The sequence below is a fragment of the Salvelinus fontinalis genome, unplaced genomic scaffold, assembly GCF_029448725.1.
Source record: "Salvelinus fontinalis isolate EN_2023a unplaced genomic scaffold, ASM2944872v1 scaffold_0077, whole genome shotgun sequence".
NCBI lineage: Eukaryota > Metazoa > Chordata > Actinopteri > Salmoniformes > Salmonidae > Salvelinus > Salvelinus fontinalis.
Genome location: NW_026600286.1, coordinates 366,746 through 380,733, shown reverse-complemented (window position 1 = coordinate 380,733; position 13,988 = coordinate 366,746). Strand labels below are relative to the sequence as shown.

At 42.2% G+C, this 13,988-nt stretch overlaps 1 protein-coding gene across 1 annotated transcript in view; it reads left to right on the top strand.

Annotated features, from left to right (window-relative positions):
• The window catches only part of LOC129842938 (uncharacterized protein KIAA1522 homolog), an 80,788-nt gene that overhangs the window by 34,009 nt on the left and 32,791 nt on the right, over window positions 1–13,988 (top strand). The gene's annotated exons all lie outside the window — the stretch shown is intronic.

Below are 13,988 nucleotides of genomic sequence, written 5' to 3'. Positions count from 1 at the left end.
GAGAGAGACACTGGTTTCAGTAATCAGAGTCAAGGCGTCTCTCTCCTCTCGTCCTCCTCCAGCCACCATGAAAAACAAGACCCTTATTTCCTCGTTTCTTATTTCTCTCTAGCCTCTCTCTAGTCCATGCTGTCACAGAACTATTACGGCACCGATATAAAGATGAGTCCTCTATCTATCCCTATGGTTATTAAGTCCCCCATCTCTTCATCTCTTTGGCTCATCCTTCATGGGGGTTCTGTATTCTATTCCAACGGAATAGTTAACTGAATCAGGTTAGTGCTGAGCTAGAACAAATACATTATATATAGAAAAGTATGTGGACACCCCTTCAAATTAGTGGATTCGGCTATTTTAGCCACACTCGTTGCTGACAGGTGTATAACGTCGAGCACACCGCCATGCAATCTCCATAGACAAACACTGGCAGTAGAATGAGCCGTACTGAAGAGCTCAGTGACTTTCAACGTGGCATCGTCAACGGGTGCCACCTTTACAAAACAAGTCAGTTCGTCAAACTTCTGACCTGCTAGAGCTGCCACCCCGGTCAACTGTAAAGTGCTGTTATTGTGGAGTGGAAACGTCTAGGAGCAAGAACGGCTCAGCCGTGAAGTGGTAGGCCACACAAGCTCACAGAACGAGACCACAGAGTGCTGAAGTGCGTAATTTTCTGTTCTCTGCTGCATCACTCACTACGGAGTTCCAAACTGCCTCTGGAAGCCAAGTCAGCACAAGAACTGTTCGTCAGGAGCTTCATGAAGTGGGTTTCCATGGCCGAGCAGGCGCGCACAAGCCTAAGATCACCAATGCCAAGCGTTGACTGGACTGGTGTAAAGCTCGCCGCCGTTTGAAACACGTTTAACCATCTGGTCATCTGACAGACTAATCTGGATTTGGCGGATGCCAGGAGAACGCTACCTGCCCCAATGCATAGTGCCACTGTAAAGTTTGGTGGAGGAGGAATAATAGTCTGGGGCTGTTTTCATGGTTCAGGTCCCTTAGTTCCAGTGAAGGGAAATCTTAATGCTACAGCACACAATGACATTCTAGATTATTCTGTGCTAGTAACTTTGTGGCAACAGTTTGGGGAAGGCCCTTTCCTGTTTCGGCATGACAAGGCCCCCGTGCACAAGCGAGGACCATACAGAAATGGTTTGTTGAGATCGGTGTTGAAGATCTTGACTGGCCTGTACAGAGCCCTGACCTCAACCCCATCTAACACCTTTGGGATGAATTGGAACGCCGACTGCGAGTCAGGTCTAATCGCCCAACATCAGTGCCGACCTCACTAATGTTCCTGTGGCTGAATGGAAGCAAGTCCCCCTGCAGCAATGATCCAGCAACTAGTGGAAAGCCTTCCCAGAAGAGTGGAGGCTGTTATAGCAGCAATGTTCCAACATCTAGTGGAAAGCCTTCCCAGAAGAGTGGAGGCTGTTATAGCAGCAATGTTCCAACATCTAGTGGAAAGCCTTCCCAGAAGAGTGGAGGCTGTTATAGCAGCAATGTTCCAACATCTAGTGGAAATCCTTCCCAGAAGAGTGGAGGCTGTTATAGCAGAAATGTTCCAACATCTAGTGGAAATCCTTCCCAGAAGAGTGGAGGCTGTTATAGCAGCAATGTTCCAACATCTAGTGGAAAGCCTTCCCAGAAGAGTGGAGGCTGTTTTAGCAGCAATGTTCCAACATCTAGTGGCTCAGTTGGTAGAGCATGGCGCTTGCAACGCCAGGGTTTTGGGTTCATTCCCCACGGGGGGACCAGGATGAATATGTATGAACTTTCCAATTAGTAAGTCGCTCTGGATAAGAGCGTCTGCTAAATGACTTAAATGTAAATGAAAGCCTTCCCAGAAGAGTGGAGGCTGTTATAACAGCAAAGGGGGAACCAACTCCATATTGATGCCCATGATTTTGGAAATGAGATGTTCGAAGAGCAGTTGTCCACATACTTTTGGTGATGTAGTGTATTTGTCCCCCTGTGGCTCTGCAGGACCAGGAGTGAATCACACTGATCACATGCAGAGTTGGGGGGTATATTTGCATCTTGTGCCGCAGAGTGAATGTCAGGTGTTCTGTGGCATCCTGCAGTAAGACCTTCTGTTTGGTGGGTGACCTTTCAGTCACTCTCTCTGTCTCTCATTCGATCTCTCTCTCTCTCTCTCTCTCTCTCTCTCTCTCTCTCTCTCTCTCATTCACACACGCTATCCTTTTATCTCCTTCTCTCTTTCCCCCAATATATCTATTTCTCCCTCTCTCTCCCATCTCATCCCATTAATCTCTAACTGACATTTAGGTGGGTTTCTGTCAGAACCGGTACAGAGATAGCTTGTAGAACTTTCAGGTGTGTTTCTGTCAGAACCGGTACAGAGATAGCTTGTTGAACATTCAGGTGGGTTTCTGTCAGAACCGGTACAGAGATAGCTTGTTGAACATTCAGGTGTGGTTCTGTTAGAACCGGTACAGAGATAGCTTGTTGAACATTTAGGTGGGTTTCTGTCAGAACCGGTACAGAGATAGCTTGTTGAACATTCAGGTGGGTTTCTGTCAGAACCGGTACAGAGATAGCTTGTTGAACATTTAGGTGGGTTTCTGTCAGAACCGGTATGTAGAACATCTGACATTCTTCTCTCCTCTTCTATCACAGTGTTTGCAAGGACCCCAAGGGGCTGTAGAGTCGTCTTAACAGTGCCTGTCTTTTGTTAGTTCCTGTGAGGAATTCACTTGCCTGTCTGTAGCTCACCTCTGTAATGTGACATTCAGGCTTGTTACAGCAAGGAGTACTACTCTACACATGCAGTACCAGTCAAAAGTTTTTACACATCTATTCATTCAAGGGTTTTTCTTTTTTTCTTTTTTTCTTTTTTTACATTGTAGAATAACAGTGAAGACATCAAAACTATGAAATAACACATATGGAATCCTGTAGTACCCAAAAAAGTGTTAAACAAATCAAAACATATTTTATATTTGAGATTCTTCAAAGTAGCCTATGCCTTGATGACAGATTTGCACACTCTTGGTATTCTCTCAACAAGCTTCATGAGGTAGTTACCTGGAATGCATTTCAATTAACAGGTGTGCCTTGTTAAAAGTGAATTTTAGGAATTTCTTTCCTTCTTAATTGGTTTGAGACTATCAGTTGAGTTGTGACAAGGTAGGGATTGTATACAGAAGATAGACCTATTTGGTAAAATACCAAGTCCATATTATGGCAAGAACAGCTCAAATAAGCAAAGAGAAATGACAGTCTATCATTACTTTAAGACATGAAGGTCAGCCAATCCGGAAAATGTAAAGAACTTTGAAAGTTTCATCAAGTGCAGTCGCAAAAACCATCAAGCGCTATGAAACTGTCTCTCATGAGGACCGCCACAGGAAAGGAAGACCCAGAGTTACCTCTTCTGCAGAGGATAAGTTCATTAGAGGTAACTACACCTCAGACTGCGGAGCAAATAAATGCTTCACAGAGTTCAAGTAACAGACACATCTCAACATCAACTGTTCAGAGGAGACTGTGTGAATCAGGCCTTCATGGTTGAATTGCTGCAAAGAAACCACTACTAAAGGACACCAACAAGAAGAAGAGACTTGTTTGGGCCAAGAAACACGAGCATTAGACTGGTGGAAATCTGTCAATTGGTCTGATGAGACCAAATTTGAGATTTTTAATTCCAACCGCCGTGTCTTTGTGAGACGCAGAGTAGGTGAACGGATGATCTCTGCATGTGTGGTTCCCACCGTGATGCATGGAGGAGGAGGTGTGATGGTGTGGGGGTGCTTTGTTGGTGACACTGTCTGTGATTTATTTAGAATTCAAGGCACACTTAACCAGCATGGCTACCACAGCATTCTGCAGCAATACACCATCACATCTGGTTTGAGCTTAGTGGGACTATCATTTGTTTTCAACAGGACAATGACCCAAAACACACCTTCAGGCTGTGTAAGGGCTATTTGACCAATACGCAGAGCAATGGAGTGTTGCATCAGATGACCTGGCCTCCACAATCCCCCGACCTCAACCCAATTGAGATGGTTTGGGATGAGTTGGACCGCAGACTGAAGGAAAAGCAGCCAACAAATGCTCAGCATATGTGGGGACTCTTTCAAGACTGTTGGAAAAGCCTTCCAGGTGACTACCTCATGAAGCTGGTTAAGAGAATGCCAAGAGTGTGCAAAGGCTTCATCAAGGCAAAGGGTGGCTAATTCGCAGAATCTCAAATATGAAATATTTGTTTATTTGTTTAATTAACACATTTTTGGTTACTACTTTATTCCACATTCAGTTATGTCATAGTCTTTATGGATTCACTATTACTCTACAGCGTTGAAAATAGTTTTAAAAAATAAAGAAAAACCTTGAATGAGTAGGTGTGTCCAAACGTTAAACTGGTACTGTATATACGAATGTGCAGGTCCACACACAAACTATCATTGACCGTCAACTTTAGTGGACCGTTCTTGACCAGGCTTGGTCGATACATGGTTGTCACTGCTAACCTCTAACCTGTTACTATAGCAGTTGTTATATCTTTACAGTGACACACTGAATGTTTGGCTGTCAATGCTCTGTACATTTCATGGAAACAGCTTTAAGCTGTTCTCTAAAACAGATTGACCTTTTTATGATATGAAACCCCTAAAGCCTTGGCGGAGTTCAGATTGCTGATCTCAGTGAGAGAGAGGAGGTCATTTCTGCGCTCGATGTCTAGAAATTAAATCAGCGCGGAACCAGGACATGGCGCACAGAGCTTAGACTTCATAGTTCATTAGCCAAGCAGTTCCACTGTATTCAGGCATCATACTGCCAATAGTTCATTAGCCAAGCAGTTCCACTGTATTCAGGCATCATACTGCCAATAGTTCATTAGCCAAGCAGTTCCACTGTATTCAGGCATCATACTGCCAATAGTTCATTAGTCAAGCAGTTCCACTGTATTCAGGCATCATACTGCCAATAGTTCATTAGCCAAGCAGTTCCACTGTATTCAGGCATCATACTGCCAATAGTTCATTAGTCAAGCAGTTCCACTGTATTCAGGCATCATACTGCCAATAGTTCATTAGTCAAGCAGTTCCACTGTATTCAGGCATCATACTGCCAATAGTTCATTAGCCAAGCAGTTCCACTGTATTCAGGCATCATACTGCCAATAGTTCATTAGTCAAGCAGTTCCACTGTATTCAGGCATCATACTGCCAATAGTTCATTAGCCAAGCAGTTCCACTGTATTCAGGCATCATACTGCCAATAGTTCATTGGTCAAGCAGTTCCACTGTATTCAGGCATCATACTGCCAATAGTTCATTAGCCAAGCAGTTCCACTGTATTCAGGCATCATACTGCCAATAGTTCATTAGTCAAGCAGTTCCACTGTATTCAGGCATCATACTGCCAATAGTTCATTAGCCAAGCAGTTCCACTGTATTCAGGAATCATACTGCCAATAGTTCATTAGCCAAGCAGTTCTACTGTATTCAGGCATCATACTGCCAATAGTTCATTAGCCAAGCAGTTTCACTGTATTCAGGCATCATACTGCCAATAGTTCATTAGCCAAGCAGTTCCACTGTATTCAGGCATCATACTGCCAATAGTTCATTAGCCAAGCAGTTCCACTGTATTCAGGCATCATACTGCCAATAGTTCATTAGTCAAGCAGTTCCACTGTATTCAGGCATCATACTGCCAATAGTTCATTAGTCAAGCAGTTCCACTGTATTCAGGCATCATACTGCCAATAGTTCATTAGTCAAGCAGTTCCACTGTATTCAGGCATCATACTGCCAATAGTTCATTAGCCAAGCAGTTCCACTGTATTCAGGCATCATACTGCCAATAGTTCATTAGTCAAGCAGCTGGACTTATTTAAAGGGATGTCTGTCTGTCTGTCTGTCTGTCTGTCTGTCTGTCTGTCGTGAATTGTGATCTCTATTCTCTCTATTAGTAACGTAGTGAATTGTGATCTCTATTCTCTCTATTAGTAACGTAGTGAATTGTGATCTCTATTCTGTCTATTAGTAACGTAGTGAATTGTGATCTCTATTCTCTCTATTAGTAACGTAGTGAATTGTGATCTCTATTCTCTCTATTAGTAACGTAGTGAATTGTGATCTCTATTCTCTCTATTAGTAAAGTAGTGAATTGTGATCTCTATTCTGTCTATTAGTAACGTAGTGAATTGTGATCTCTATTCTCTCTATTAGTAACGTAGTGAATTGTGATCTCTATTCTGTCTATTAGTAAAGTAGTGAATTGTGATCTCTATTCTGTCTATTAGTAAAGTAGTGAATTGTGATCTCTATTCTGTCTATTAGTAAAGTAGTGAATTGTGATCTCTATTAGTAACGTAGTGAATTGTGATCTCTATTCTCTCTATTTGTCACGATCGTCTTCGGGTGAAAGAGAGGACCAAGGCACAGCGTGATATAAATACGTTCTTCTCTTTATTAGAAGAAGACAAACCAAACAAACACTATACAAACTAAAACAACAAACCGACGACCTATACAAAACAAATAAGTGCAGACACTGGCAACTAACACATAGACAATCACCCACAACCTACCTAATGACTATGGCTGCCTAAATATGGCTCCCAATCAGAGACAACGATAGACAGCTGTCTCTAATTGAGAACCAATCTAGGCAACCATAGACTTACATAAACACCTACACTGAACACAAACCCATGAACTCTACAAACACCCCCTAGACAATACAAACACCCTAGACGAGACAAAAACACACAAACATCCCCCATGTCACACCCTGACCTAACTAAAATAATAAAGAAAACAAAGATAACTAAGGCCAGGGCGTGACAGTATTAGTAAAGAAGTAAAGCGGGGAACCCTTTTAGGCTGTTTCACTGTGTGCCCTGGTCTTAATAACACCATGTAGAGAAGAGTGTGCCATTTTGGAAACATAAATCTCCGGCACAACGAGGTTGGGTGTGCAGCCAGTCAGTGATGAGTAACTTGTGACACTTCAAAACCGAAACACTTCCTTAGTCACAGCGCAGCCTGAGCTCTCCACGCCACCTAAATCTAGTTAAGTCACGATGGAACGCCATGGGTTTAGTAATCTAGTTAAGGAATCAACACAGATGAGTTCAGTTTACAGGGTCGTTCCCCTCACTCCTGTTACAGAGGAGAGAGTGGCTCCCCTTATCACTCCTGTTACAGAGGAGAGAGAGGCTCCCCTTATCACTCCTGTTACAGAGGAGAGAGTGGCTCCCCTTATCACTCCTGTTACAGAGGAGAGAGAGGCTCCCCTTATCACTCCTGTTACAGAGGAGAGAGAGTCATCTTTTCCATTCATGTAGAAGAAGACATTCCGATACTAATTAAACTCTCCACAGAGCATAAAGCATGTCTGCTTTGAATAAATGTTTTTATTTAGCGTTCTGTTTACCAACGATACTCATATGATGTCATATTGTCTTTAAGCTACCCCTGTCTTGAGTCGTCGCTGTGGTACGTTGATTAAATTAAGAAATATTGCGATGCCACATTTCCTTGATTTTCTATCTCTTGTCAGTACATCTTATCTTATGTGAATCTTATCTTATGTGAATCTATCGTATTATTATCTTATCTTATGAGTATCTTATCAGTATCTTATCTTATGAGTATCTTATCAGTTTATTATCTTATCAGTATCTCATCTTATGAGTATCTTGAGAGTGTCTTATCTTATCAGTAGCTTATCTTATGAGTATCTTATCTTATGAGTATATTGTGAGTATCTTATGAGTATTTTATCTGATGAGTATCTATTCATATAAGTATCTTATCTTATCAGTATCCTATCGTATGAGTATTTTATCAGTATCCTATCTTATGAGTCTCTTATCTTGTCAGTATCGTATGAGTATGTTATCTTATAAGTATCTTACCTCTTCTTCCCTCTTCCACAGTCCCTGTTGTGAACCTAGAGTGCTGGCATCCTGTCCTGTGTCTTTATGGACCTAGAGTCCTGGCATCCTGTCCTGTGTCTTTATGGACCCAGAGTCCTGGCATCCTGTCCTGTGTCTTTATGGACCTAGAGTCCTGGCATCCTGTCCTGTGTCTTTATGGACCTAGACAGCTGGCATCCTGTCCTGTGTCTTTATGGACCTAGAGTCCTGGCATCCTGTCCTGTGTCTTTATGGACCTAGAGTCCTGACATCCTGTCCTGTGTCTTTATGGACCTAGAGTCCTGACATCCTGTCCTGTGTCTTTATGGACCTAGAGTCCTGGTATCCTGTCCTGTGTCTTTATGGACCTAGAGTGCTGGCATCCTGTCCTGTGTCTTTATGGACCTAGAGTCCTGACATCCTGTCCTGTGTCTTTATGGACCTAGAGTCCTGGCATCCTGCCCTGTGTCTTTAAGGACCTAGAGTCCTGACATCCTGTCCTGTGTCTTTATGGACCTAGAGTCCTGACATCCTGTCCTGTGTCTTTATGGACCTAGAGTCCTGGCATCCTGTCCTGTGTCTTTATGGACCTAGAGTCCTGACATCCTGTCCTGTGTCTTTATGGACCTAGAGTGCTGGCATCCTGTCCTGTGTCTTTATGGACCTAGACAGCTGGCATCCTGTCCTGTGTCTTTATGGACCTAGACAGCTGGCATCCTGTCCTGTGTCTTTATGGACCTAGAGTCCTGACATCCTGTCCTGTGTCTTTATGGACCTAGAGTCCTGACATCCTGTCCTGTGTCTTTATGGACCTAGAGTCCTGGCATCCTGTCCTGTGTCTTTATCGACCTAGAGTCCTGGCATCCTGTCCTGTGTCTTTATGGACCTAGAGTCCTGACATCCTGTCCTGTGTCTAACTAACACTGTATTGTTGTTTAAATATATATACTTTGTTCATTGGCTAAATTTTTTATTTGACCTTTATTTAACCAGGTAGGCCAGTTGGGAACAAGTTCTCATTTACAACTGCGACCTGGCCAATATAAAGAAAAGCAGTGTGACACAAACAACAACACAGAGTTAAACATAAACAAATGTACAGTCAATAACACAATAGAAACATCTATATACAGGTTGTGCAAATGTAGTAGGGAGGTAAGGCAATAAATAGGCCATAGAGGTGAAATAATTACAATTTAGCATTAACACTGGCGTGATAGATGTGCAGATGATGATGTGCAAGTAGAGATACTGGGGTGCAAAAGAGCAAGAAGATAAATAACAATATGGGGATGAGGTAGTTGGGTGTGCTATTTACAGATTGGCTGTGTGCAGGTACAGTGATCGGTAAGCTGCTCTGACAGCTGATGCTTAAAGTTAGTGAGGGAGATTCAAGTCTACAGCTTCAGTGACTTTTGCAATTTGTTCCAGTCATTGGCAGCAGAGATCTGGAAGGAAAGGTGGCCAAAGGAAGTGCTTTGGGGATGACCAGTGGTGACAAAACGGATGGCACTGTGATAAACTACATCCAGTTTGCTGAGTAGAGTGTTAGAGGCTATTTTGTAGATGACATCGCCGAAGTTGAGGATCGGTAGGATAGTCAATTTTACGAGGGTATGTTTGGCAGCGTGAGTGAAGGAGGCTTTGTTGCCAAATAGGAAGCCGATTCTAGATTTAATTTTGGATTGGAGATGCTGAATGTGAGTCTGGAAGGAGAGTTTACAGTCTAACCAGACACCGAGGTATTGGTAGTTGTCCACATATTCTAAGTCAGAATGTGCTGCATCTCAAACATAAAGAAAACTTTTGATTAAAAAAAAACAAGAAAACTTCAGTAACATTCAGAGAATGTTCAGAGAATGTTATTTAAAAACATATACATTCCGTTCTCAACATCAACAGACCTCTATCCTCTATCTCGTTAAGTGTGTTCAGGTGTGTTGGCCGCGCCCACTAATTGGCAACACCTGATCTTAAGGAGTGATTGTTTCCTTTGAAATTAGGTCTGTTTGAATCACTGGTGGATAAAGTACCCAATTGTCATACTTTAGTAAAAGTAAAGATACTTTAATAGAAAATGATTCAAGTAAAAGTGAAAGTCACCCAGTAAAAAACGACTTGAGTAAAAATCCAAAACGATTTAAGTATCAATAGTAAATGTAATTGCTAAAATGTACTTAAGTATCATAAGTAAAAGTAGAAGTATAAATCCTTTCAAATTCCAGACGGCCACATTTTCAAAAAAATAATTTTGCCAGGGGCACGCTCCAACTCTCAGGCATCATTTACAAACAAAGCATGTGTTTAGTGAGTCCGCCAGATCAGAGGTAGTAGAGATGACCTGAGATGTTCTCTTGATAAGTGTGTGAATTGAACTATTTTCCTGTCCTGCTAAGCACTCAAAATGTAACGAGTACTTTTGGGTGTCAGGGAAAATGTACGGAGTAAAAAGTACATTATTTTCTTCAGGAATGTAGTGAAGTTAAAGTTGTCAAAAATGCCAATAGTAAAGTAAAGTACAGATACCCACAAAAACTACTTAGGTAGTACTTTAAAGTATTTTAACTTAAGTACTTTACACCACTGGTTTGAATAGACTAAAATGAACAGCTTTGTACGCTTAAAAAAGCATGACATTCATGCTAGCTCCACCCTGATGGCGTAGTGGACTAATTCCACTGATAGAGAACAGAAGATTACAGGTCTCAATCTCACTGATGTGTTTGCATGATCAATGTCCAAGGAAATTAATTTCCATGTGTCCTATCTGTGCTTGGAGTTCAACAAATTTAACCCAAAATAAGTTAGCTGTGTTATTAAAAGTCTTATAGAAACATTCAGTAAAAGTTAAGGAAGTTATAAAAAAAAAGCTCAAAATAACCTGGAATGTCTGTTCTCAGAGCATTAATAAAACCACCCAGGAACCATATTTAAACATTCTCAGAACCTCCCTGGAACCATATTAAAACGTTCTCAGAACCTCCCTGGAACCATATTAAAACATTTTTAGAACCTCCCTGGAACCAGAGTAAAACGTTCTCAGAACTTCCCTGGAACCATAGTAAAACGTTCTCAGAACCTCCCTGGAACCAGAGTAAAACATTCTCAGAACCTCCCTGGAACCATAGTAAAACGTTCTCAGAACCTCCCTGGAACCATAGTAAAACGTTCTCAGAACCTCCCTGGAACCATAGTAACACGTTCTCAGAACCTCCCTGGAACCAGAGTAAAACGTTCTCAGAACCTCCCTGGAACCATAGTAACACGTTCTCAGAACCTCCCTCGAACCATAGTAAAACGTTCTCAGAACCTCCCTGGAACCATAGTAAAACGTTCTCAGAACTTCCCTGGAACCATAGTAAAACGTTCTCAGAACCTCCCTGGAACCATAGTAAAACGTTCTCAGAACCTCCCTGGAACCATAGTAAAACGTTCTCAGAACCTCCCTGGAACCAGAGTAAAACGTTCTCAGAACCTCCCTGGAACCATAGTAAAACGTTCTCAGAACCTCCCTGGACCCTAAAAATAATCATTCCCAGAACAGGCAACATTTTCACTTCTGTTCTCAGAAAGTTTAAATCATTTTCACTTTTACCGGTCAAGAAAAGTTTGGCTTCATTCCCACAACCAATGTGAAATCAAAAACATCCGTTCCCACAACTTCCAATGAACCAAATGTGCTAGCTGGGAGTTAGACATTGTGGGCGGAGTTAGAAAGTTGTCTGTCAGATATTTTACAATGGAAGTTTACTTTTAATCTGTCTATCTGCATATATCAAGACATGGCATATGGGGGTGCGGTGAGATACCCAATGGGGTGGATCATACTTTCTCATCAATCATTTTGAAAAAACTTCTACTTAAAAAAACAGGAAATCGAATGATCCTCCATCACTACGACAGTGGATTAATCAACTGTATTGTTACTTAAATATGTAAAGAGTGCTATAAGCAGCGGATGAAGGACGGGGGGGGGGGGGGGGGGTTGTGAGACATACGTGATGTGTACGGTAGCAGATGGAACGTTCCAGCGGGTGAAGGATGGGGGGGGGGGGGTTGTGAGACATACGTGATGTGTACGGTAGCTGTCTGTCTCTCTGTCTCTCTGTCTCTCTCTCTCTCTCTGTCTCTGTCTCTGTCTCTGTCTCTGTCTCTCTCTCTCTCTCTGTCTCTGTCTCTGTCTCTGTCTCTCTCTCTCTCTCTCTCTCTGTCTCTCTCTGTCTCTCTCTGTCTCTCTGTCTCTCTGTCTCTCTCTATCTCTCTCTCTATCTGTCTCTCTCTGTCTCTCTGTCTCTCTGTCTGTCTGTCTCTCTCTGTCTCTCTCTCTCTCTCTCTCTCTCTCTCTCTCTCTCTCTCTCTTTCTGTCTCTCTCTCTGTCTCTCTCTCTCTGTCTCTCTCTCTCTGTCTCTCTCTGTCTCTGTCTCTCTGTCTCTGTGTGTGTGTGTGTGTGTGTGTGTGTGTGTGTGTGTGTGTGTATGAATGGATATTAATTATTAATCTTCTCTTACACAAACCTGACTCTTTCCTTACTCTGTCTCAGCCTGCTAGAGGTGTTAGTGGATGTGTAGGCTATCAAATCAAGCTTTATTTATACAGCACATTTCAGACATGGAATGCAACGTGTCCCAATCTACCCTGTGTAGCTCAATGGGTAGAGCATGGTGTTTACAGAGCCAGGGTTGTGGGTTTGATTCCCATAGGGGACCAGAATGGAGAATGCATACACACATTACTGTAAGTTGCTCTGGATAATATATATGTATTTTTTACAGCAAAGAAAAGCTGAAATATTTACTTGAGGAAAAATGACACAAACTGAACAACTAAAAAACACCCTAAGGAAAAGCTAATATGGTGTGTTTTAAGATCTATTTTAAATATGTCAGTTTGGGTCCCCCTCAGGTTCTCTGGCAGGCTATTCCAGAGGCTGAGGGCATAGTAACTAAAGGCTGGGGGCATAGTAACTAAAGGCTGTCTCTCCATGCCTCTTGGTCCTAGGCTTTGGGATAGTTAACAGGCTGTCTCTCCATGCCTCTTGGTCCTAGGCTTTGGGGTAGTTAAAAGGCTGTCTCTCCATGCCTCTTGGTCCTAGGCTTTGGGATAGTTAAAAGGCTGTCTCTCCATGCCTCTTGGTCCTAGGCTTTGGGGTAGTTAAAAGGCTGTCTCTCCATGCCTCTTGGTCCTAGGCTTTGGGGTAGTTAAAAGGCTGTCTCTCCATGCCTCTTGGTCCTAGGCTTTGGGATAGTTATAAGGCTGTCTCTCCATGCCTCTTGGTCCTAGGCTTTGGGATAGTTATAAGGCTGTCTCTCCATGCCTTTTGGTCCTAGGCTTTGGAATAGTTAAAAGGCTGTCTCTCCATGCCTCTTGGTCCTAGGCTTTGGGATAGTTATAAGGTTGTCTCTCCATGTTTCTTTGTCCTGGGCTTTGGGATAATCATAAGGCTGTCTCTCCATGCCTCTTGGTCCTGGGGTTTGGGATAGTTATAAGGTTGTCTCTCCATGCCTCTTGGTTAACTTCTTTGGGCTGCAAGCCCTAGGTCGGGCTCAATATGACAACAGCCAGTCCAAGTGCAGGGCGCGAAATTCAAAAGATATTTTTTAGAAATATTTAACTTTCACACATTAACAAGTCCAATACAGCAAATGAAAGATAAACATCTTGTGAATCCAGCCAACATGTCCGATTTGTAAAATGTTTTACAGCGAAAACACCACGTATATTTATGTTAGCTCACCACCAAATACAAAAAAGCACAGACATTTTTCACAGGACAGGTAGCTTGCACAAAACCAACCAAACTAACCAAGAACCAACCAAACTAACCAAGAAACAACTTCATCAGATGACAGTCTTATAAAATGTTATACAATAAATCTATGTTTTGTTCGAAAAATGTGCATATTTCAGGTATAAATCATAGTTTTACAATGCAGCTGCAATCACAAATAGCACCGAAGCAGCTAGAACAATTACAGAGACCAAATTGAAATACCTAAATACTCATCATAAAACATTTCTGAAAAATCGATGGTGTATAGCAAATTAAAGACAAACATTTTGTGAATCCACCCAATATTTCCGATTCTTTAAG